The 8,364-nt window shown below is 40.6% G+C and overlaps 1 non-coding gene across 1 annotated transcript; it reads left to right on the top strand.

Moving 5' to 3' along the window:
- The first annotated feature begins 7,116 nt into the window (after positions 1–7,116).
- Positions 7,117–7,224, top strand: LOC112745384 (small nucleolar RNA R71). The gene has a single exon (XR_003173316.1). It is a non-coding gene; the product is annotated as a small nucleolar RNA R71 (small nucleolar RNA).
- Positions 7,225–8,364: the final 1,140 nt, after the last annotated feature.

The following is an 8,364-nucleotide window of genomic DNA, read 5'->3' on the forward strand; positions in this document are numbered from 1 at the left end:
GCCAAATTCATTTCCACTCATCCAAATGACCACAACCTAACCACATTCACATAATTACACTCAACCAAACCAAACCTACCTCCTCTACGTAATTTCATTCAAAACTATCAAATTCTACACCTCAATTTCTCAAACCTTATTATTCAATAACCAAACCAAGTATTCACACATTCAATAACTAAAATCCATCCAATCTCTTATATTATCACACAACACACATATCAACTTACCTTCCTTACCTCTTTCCAGCCTCCGACCCAAAATTCACGGCCTCCGGCCCAAATTCACAATTTAAATGCATATTCCACAAACAAATATTCATTATTCCATTCATCAAATCCTCAACACACCAAACATACAAATTCACACAATTCTCAACTCAATCCAAACTTAATCCTAGGGGGATCTAGCCTAGGAATTCTCATCACATCACACGGTACTTAAATGAAACTTAAATCGTACCTCTTGTAGCCAATTAGTTGAGCTTCTTCTTGGAAGTTTCCACCAACCCTTAGCTCCAAGCCTCACCAAACCTCCTCAAGCAACACCAATCTTCCAATTGTGCACCAAAATCATCCAATACACTAACGTAACCAATTTCACATATATACGTTAACCTAGGGTTCATGAAAATGCTAAATTCTGTAACAGACCAGACCACCCGCTAGCACGATATTGTCCGCTTTGGCACACAAGACCTCACGGTTTTGGCTTTGACGATAGGGATGATAGCCGAAACCCCCACCACTCACTCGTCAAAGCAAAAACTATGAGGTATTGTGTGCCAAAGCGGACAATATCGTGCTAGCGGGTGGTCTGGGCTGTTACAGACTAGTCAAAATGTTTCATGCTAGGGAGAGGTATCCACACCCTTATAAGGCATGCTTTGTTCCCCCTCTCCAATCGATGTGGGACCTTACAATCCACCCCTAAGGGAGCCCAGCACACTTGCTGGCACATCAATCTGGACTCCGGTTCTGATACCATCTGTAACAGCCCAGACCACCCGCTAGCACGATATTGTCCACTTTAGCACACAAGGCCTCACGGTTTTTGCCTTTGACGATAGGAATGATAGTCGAAGTCCCCCACACTCACTCATCAAAACGCGTCCATATCGGTTGGGAAGGAGAACAAAGCATGCCTTATAAGGGTGTGGATACCTCTCCCTAGCATGACGTGCTTTGACGAGTGAGTGTGGAGGGCTTCGGCTATCATCCCTATCATCAAAGGCAAAACCGTGAGGCCTTGTGTGCCAAAACGGACAATATCATGCTAGCGGGTGGTTTGGGCTATTACAGATGGTATCAGAGCCGGAGCCTGGATCAATGTGCCAGCGAAGGCGCTGGACTCACTTAGGGGGGTGGATTGTAAGGTCCCACATCGGTTGGGGAGGGGAACGAAGCATGCCTTATAAAGGTGTGGATACCTCTCCCTAGTATGACGCATTTTGACGAGTGAGTGTGGGGGACTTCGGCTATCATCCCTATCGTCAAAGGTAAAATCGTGAGGCCTTGTGTGCCAAAGCGGACAATATCGTGCTAGCGGGTGGTCTGGGCTGTTTGGTGGACAAAATTGTGAACCATTCTCTTTGTATTTGTGTGAAATTTAATAATTGGCTCTATTTGAATTCACAACTCCGTTCAACTAACCAGCAAGTGTACTGGGTCGTCCAAGTAATAAACCTTACGTGAGTAAGGGTCGAATCCACAGAGATTGTTGGTATGAAGCAAGCTATGGTCACCTTGTAAATCTCAGTCAGGCGGATTTAAACATGTTACTTGATTAGATTAAAATAAACAATAAAAGGGATAGAGATACTTATGTAGATTCATTGATAGGAATTTCAGATAAGCGAATGGAGATGCTTTCGTTCCTCTGAACCTCTGCTTTCCTGCTATCTTCATCCAGTCAGTCTTACTCCTTTCCATGGCTGGCTTTATGTGATACATCACCACTGTTAATGGCTACTTTCGGTCATCTCTCGGGAAAATGATCCAATGCCCTGTCACGGCACGGCTAATCGTCTGGAGGCATCACCCTTGTCAATGGCTTCATCTTATCCTCTCAGTGAATAATATGCTCACGCACCCTGTCACGGCACGGCTATTCATCTGTCGGTTCTCGATCATGCTGGAATAGGATTTACTATCCTTTTGCGTCTGTCACTAACGCCCTGCAATCGCGAGTTAGGAGCTCGTCACAGTCATTCAATCATTGAATCCTACTCGGAATACCACAGACAAGGTTTAGACCTTCCGGATTCTCTTGAATGCCGCCATCATTCTAGCTTACGCCACGAAGAGTCTGGTTAGGAGATCTAAGAGATACTCATTCTAGCTTATTTCATATAGAACAGAAGTGTTTGTCAGGCACGCGTTCATAAGGGAGAAGGATGATGAGCGTCACACATAATCATCACCTTCATCACGTTCTTGGGTGCGAATGGATATCTTAGAAGCGAAATAAGAAGAATTGAATAGAAAATAGTAGTACTTTGCATTAATCTTTGAGGAACAGCAGAGCTCCACACCTTAATCTATGGAGTGTAGAAACTCTACCGTATGAAAATACATAAGTGAAGGTCCAGGCATGGCCGTGTGGCCAGCCCCTAAATGAGATCACAGGATCAAAATACAATCCAGGATGCCTAATACAATAGTAAGAGGTCCTATTTATAATAAACTAGTCACTAGGGTTTACATGAGTAAGTAATTGATGCATAAATCCACTTCCGGGGCCCACTTGGTGTGTGTTTGGGCTGAGCTTAAGTGTAGCACGTGCAGAGGCCATTTGTGGAGTTGAACGCCAGTTTCTGTGCCAGTTTGGGCGTTCAACTCTGGTTTTGGATCCAAATCTGGAGCTGGACGCCAGATTTGGGCAGAAGGCTGGCGTTGAACGCCAGTTTACGTCATCAATTCTTGGCCAAAGTATGGACTATTATATATTGCTGGAAAGCCCTGGATGTCTACTTTCCAACGCAATTAGAAGCGCGCCATTTCGAGTTCTGTAGCTCCATAAAATCTACTTTGAGTGCAGGGAGGTCAGAATCCAACAGCATCAGCAGTCCTTTTTCAACCTCTGAATCTGATTTCAGCTCAAGTCCCTCAATTTCAGCCAGAAAATACCTGAAATCACAGAAAAACACACAAACTCATAGTAAAGTCCAGAAATGTGAATTTAACATAAAAACTTATGAAAAACATCCCTAAAAGTAACTAGATCCTACTAAAAACATACTAAAAATAATGCCAAAAAGCGTATAAATTGTCCGCTCATCACAACACCAAACTTAAATTGTTGCTTGTCCCCAAGCAACTGAAAATCAAAATAGGATAAAAAGAATAGAATATACTATAAATTCCAAACTATCAATGAAACAGAGCTTCAATCATATAAGCGGGACTTATAGCTTTTTGCCTCTTGAATAGTTTTGGCATCTCACTTTATCGATTGAGGTTCAGAATGATTGGCATCTATAAGAACTCAGAGTTCAGATAGCGTTATTGATTCTCCTAGTTCAGTATGATGATTCTTGAACACAGCTATTTTATGAGTCTTGGCCGTGGCCCTAAGCACTTTGTTTTCCAGTATTACCACCGGATACATAAATGCCACAGACACATAATTGGGTGAACCCTTTCAGATTGTGACTCAGCTTTGCTAAAGTCCCCAATTAGAGGTGTCCAGGGTTCTTAAGCACACTCTTTTTTTTTTTTTTTTTTTGCTTTGGATCTTGACTTTAACCGCTCAGTCTCAAGTTTTCACTTGACACCTATACGCCACAAGCACATGGTTAGGGACAGCTTGGTTTAGCCGCTTAGACCAGGATTTTATTCCTTTAGGCCCTCCTATCCACTGATGCTCAAAGCCTTGGGATCCTTTTTATTTGCCCTTGCCTTTTGGTTTTAAGGGTTATTGGCTTTTTGCTCTTGCCTCTTGGTTTTAAGAGCTTTTGGCTTTTTCTACTTGCTTTTTCTTTCTATTTTTTTTTTTTTTTGCAAGCTTTGCTCTTTGCTGCTTTTTCTTGCTTCAAGAATCATTTTTATGATTTTTCAGATTATCAAATAACATGTCTCCTAGTCATCATTCTTTCAAGAGCCAACATATTTAACATTCTTAAACAACAACTTCAAAAGACATATGCACTGTTCAAGCATACATTCAGAAAACAAGAAGCATTGTCACCACATCAATATAATTAAACTAAGTTCAAGGATAACTTCAAAACTCATGTACTTCTTGTTCTTTTGATTTAAAACAAATATTTTTTTTTTAAGAGAGGTGATGGATTCATAGGACATTTATAACTTTAAGACATAGTTACTACTACTAATGATCATGTAATGAAGACACAAACATAGATAAGCACATAACATAGAAAATGAAAAATAGAGAAAGTAAGAACAAGGAATGATTCCACCTTAGTGATGTCCTTGAGCTCTTCTATGTCTCTTCCTTGTCTTTGCTGCTCCTCCTTCATTGCTTTTAGATCTTCTCTGATTTCATGAAGGATGATGGAGTGCTCTTGATATTCCACCCTTAGTTGCTTCCAATAATTGTGTGGAAGAAAATGTATCCCCTGAGGTATCTCAGGGATCTCTTGATTTGCAGTCAAATGTTCTACCACTGAGCTATAGACCCTTGATGGAAGCTTTTGGCTTCCCTTTCCTCTTTCTAGAGGCTTCTCTGGCCTTAGGTGCCATCAATGGTTATGGAAAAAAACAAAAAAGCTATGCTTTTTACCACACCAAACTTAGAATGTTGCTCGCCCTCGAGCAAAAGAAGAAAGAATAGAAGAATAAGAAGAAGATATGGAGGAGATGGAGGGAGATGTGTATTCGGCCATATGGGTGGGATTGGGTGGGAAAGAGATGTTGAATTTTGAAGGAAAGTGGGTGTTTGGATGTGAGTGGTAAAGAGTTAATAGGGAAGAGTGTTTATTGGGAATAGAGGATGATTGAGAAGAGAGAAGAGAGTGAGTGGAGGTAGGTGGGGATCCTGTGAGGTCCACAGATCTTGAGGTGTCAAGGCATTTACATCCCTGCACCAATTTAGGCATGCAAAATGCCCTTGCACACAACTCTGGGCGTTCAGCGCCAGGTTGGTGCCCATTTTGGGCGTTCAACGCCCATTTGCTGCCATTTCTGGCGTTGAACGCCAGAACCATGCTTGTTCTGGGCGTTCAGCGCCAGAACGATGCTCTGTTCTGGCGTTTGAACGCCAGACAGATGCTCCTCCAGGGTGTGATTTTTCTTCTGCTGTTTTTGATTCCGTTTTTGAATTTTTTGTTTATTTTGTGACTCCACATGATCATGAACCTAAGAAAACATGAAAAACAATAAAAATAAGAATTAGATAAACATTGGGTTGCCTCCCAACAAGCGCTTCTTTAATGTCAATAGCTTGACAGTGGGCTCTCATGGAGCCTCACAGATGTGCAGAGCTTTGTTGAGACTCTCCAACACCAAACTTAGAGTTTAGATATGGGAGTTCAACACCAAACTTAGAGTTTGGTTGTGGCCTCCCAACACCAAACTTAGAGTTTGACTGTGGGGGCTCTGGTTGACTCTGCTTGGAGAGAAGCTTTTTCTGCTTCCTCCCCATGGTTGCAGAGGGAGATCCTTGAGTTTTAAACACAAGGGAGTTCTCATTCCATTGAAGGAATATTTCACCTCTGTCAACATCAATCACAGCTCTTGCTGTGGCCAGGAAAGGTCTTCCTAGGATGATGGATTCATCCTCTTCCTTTCCAGTATCCAGGACTATGAAATCAGTAGGGATGTAAAGACCTTCAACCTTTACTAATACGTCCTCTACTTGTCCATAAGCCTGTTTTCTTGAACTGTCAGCCATCTCTAATGAGATTTTAGCAGCTTGCACCCCATAGATTCCCAGTTTCTCTATTACAGAGAGGGGCATGAGGTTTATTCCTGAACCGAGGTCACATAGAGCCTTAAAGATCATGGTGCCTATGGTACAGGGTATTATGAACTTTCCAGGATCCTGTTTCTTCTGAGGCAATGTCAGTTGATCCAGATCACTTAGTTCATTGATGAACAAGGGAGGTTCAACTTCCCAAGCATCAATGCCAAATAATTTGGCATTCAGCTTCATGATTGCACCAAGAAACTTGGCAGTTTGCTCTTCAGTAGCATCCTCATTCTCTTCAGAAGAGGAATACTCATAAGAGCTCATGAAGGGCATAAGGAGGTTCAATGGAATCTCTATGGTCTCTAGATGGGCCTCAGAGTCCTTTGGTTCCTCAGAGGGAAGCTCCTTATTGATCACTGGACGTCCCAGGAGGTCTTCCTCCTTGGGATTCACGTCCTCTCCTCTCCTCACAGGTTCGGCCATGGCGCTTATGTCAATGGCCTTGCACTCTCCTTTTGGATTCTCTTCTGTATTGCTTGGGAGAGTACTAGGAGGGATTTCAGTGATCCTTTTACTCAGCTGGCCCACTTGTGCTTCCAGATTTCTAATGGAAGACCTTGTTTCATTCATGAAACTTACAGTGGCCTTAGATAGATCAGAGACTAGATTTGCTAAATTAGAAGCATTTTGTTCAGAGTTCTCTGTCTGTTGCTGAGTTGATGATGGAAAAGGCTTGCTATTGCTAAACCTGTTTCTTCCACCATTATTAAAGCCTTGTTGGGGCTTTTGGTCCTTCCATGAGAAATTTGGATGATTTCTCCATGTTAAGTTATAGGTGTTTCCATAAGGTTCACCTAAGTAATTTACCTCTGCTATTGCAGGGTTCTCAGGATCATAAGCTTCTTCTTCAGAATATGCCTCTTGAGTACTGTTGGATGCAGCTTGCATTTCATGCAGACTCTGAAAGATCATATTGACTTGCTGAGTCAATATTTTATTCTGAGCCAATATGGCATTCAGAGTATCAACCTCAAGAACTCCCTTCTTCATAGGCGTCCCATTATTCACAGGATTCCTTTCAGAAGTGTACATGAACTGGTTATTAGCAACCATGTCAATGAGTTCTTGAGCTTCTGCAGGCGTTTTCTTCAGGTGAATGGATCCACCTGCAGAAGTGTCCAGTGACATCTTTGATAGCTCAGATAAACCATCATAGAATATATCCAGGATGGTCCATTCTGAAAGCATGTCAGAAGGACACTTTTTGGTCAACTGTTTGTATCTTTCCCAAGCTTCATAGAGGGATTCACCTTCTTTCTGTCTGAAGGTTTGAACATCAGCTCTAAGCTTGCTCAGCTTTTGAGGAGGAAAGTACTTGGCTAAGAAAGCCGTGACCAGCTTATCCCAAGAGTTCAGGCTGTCTTTGGGTTGAGAATCCAACCATAATCTAGCTCTGTCTCTTACAGCAAAAGGGAAAAGCATGAGCCTGTAGACTTCAGGATCTACTCCATTAGTCTTAACAGTATCACATATCTGCAAGAATTCAGTTAAGAACTGAAAAGGATCTTCAGATGGAAGTCCATGAAACTTGCAGTTCTGCTGCATCAGAGAAACTAATTGAGGTTTCAGCTCAAATTTGTTTGCTCCAATGGCAGGAATGGAGATGCTTCTTCCATGTAAATTGGAATTAGGTGCAGTAAAGTCACCAAGCATCCTCCTTGCATTATTATTATTTTCGGCTGCCATCTCCTCTTCTTGTTTGAAAATTCCTAACAGGTGCTTACTGGTTAGTTGTAATTCAGAGTCCTTTCAGATTCTGGATCTGCTTCAACAAGAATATTCTTGTCCTTGCTCCTGCTCATATGACAAAGAAGAAGGCACAGAAAAATAATAATAATAGAGATCCTTTTTTCTTCTTTTTTTTTTCTTCTTTTTTTTTTGAATGAGGGAGAGATGTTAGTAGATGAATAAAAAAAAATAGAAGGAGATAAGAGAGAAGGAGGGAATTTTCAAAAATTATTTTTGAAAAGGAGTTAGTGATAAATGATTTTTGAAAAATTGTTAGTAATTTTCGAAAATTAAGTTTTAAAAATTAAAATAATTAATAAATTAAAAAGAAATTTTGAAAAAGGGGAGAGATATTTTCGAAAATGAGAAAGAGAGAGTTAGTTAGGTAGTTTTGAAAAAGTTAAGAAACAAACAAAAAGTTAGTTAGTTAGTTGAAACAAATTTTGAAAAGATAAGAAGATAGGAAGTTAGAGAAGATATTTTGAAACCAACTTTTTGAAAAAGATAAGATAAGAAGATATTTTTGAAAAGATACGATAGAAATTAGTTTTGAAAAAGATTTGATTTTTAAAATCACAATTAATGACTTGATTCACAAGAAATCATAAGATATGATTCTAGAACTTAAAGTTTGAATCTTTCTTAACAAGCAAGTAACAAACTTGAAATTTTTGAATCAAAACATTAATTGTTATTGTTATT

Source organism: Arachis hypogaea, chromosome 14 (genome assembly GCF_003086295.3).
Source record: "Arachis hypogaea cultivar Tifrunner chromosome 14, arahy.Tifrunner.gnm2.J5K5, whole genome shotgun sequence".
NCBI classification, from domain to species: Eukaryota; Viridiplantae; Streptophyta; class Magnoliopsida; order Fabales; family Fabaceae; genus Arachis; species Arachis hypogaea.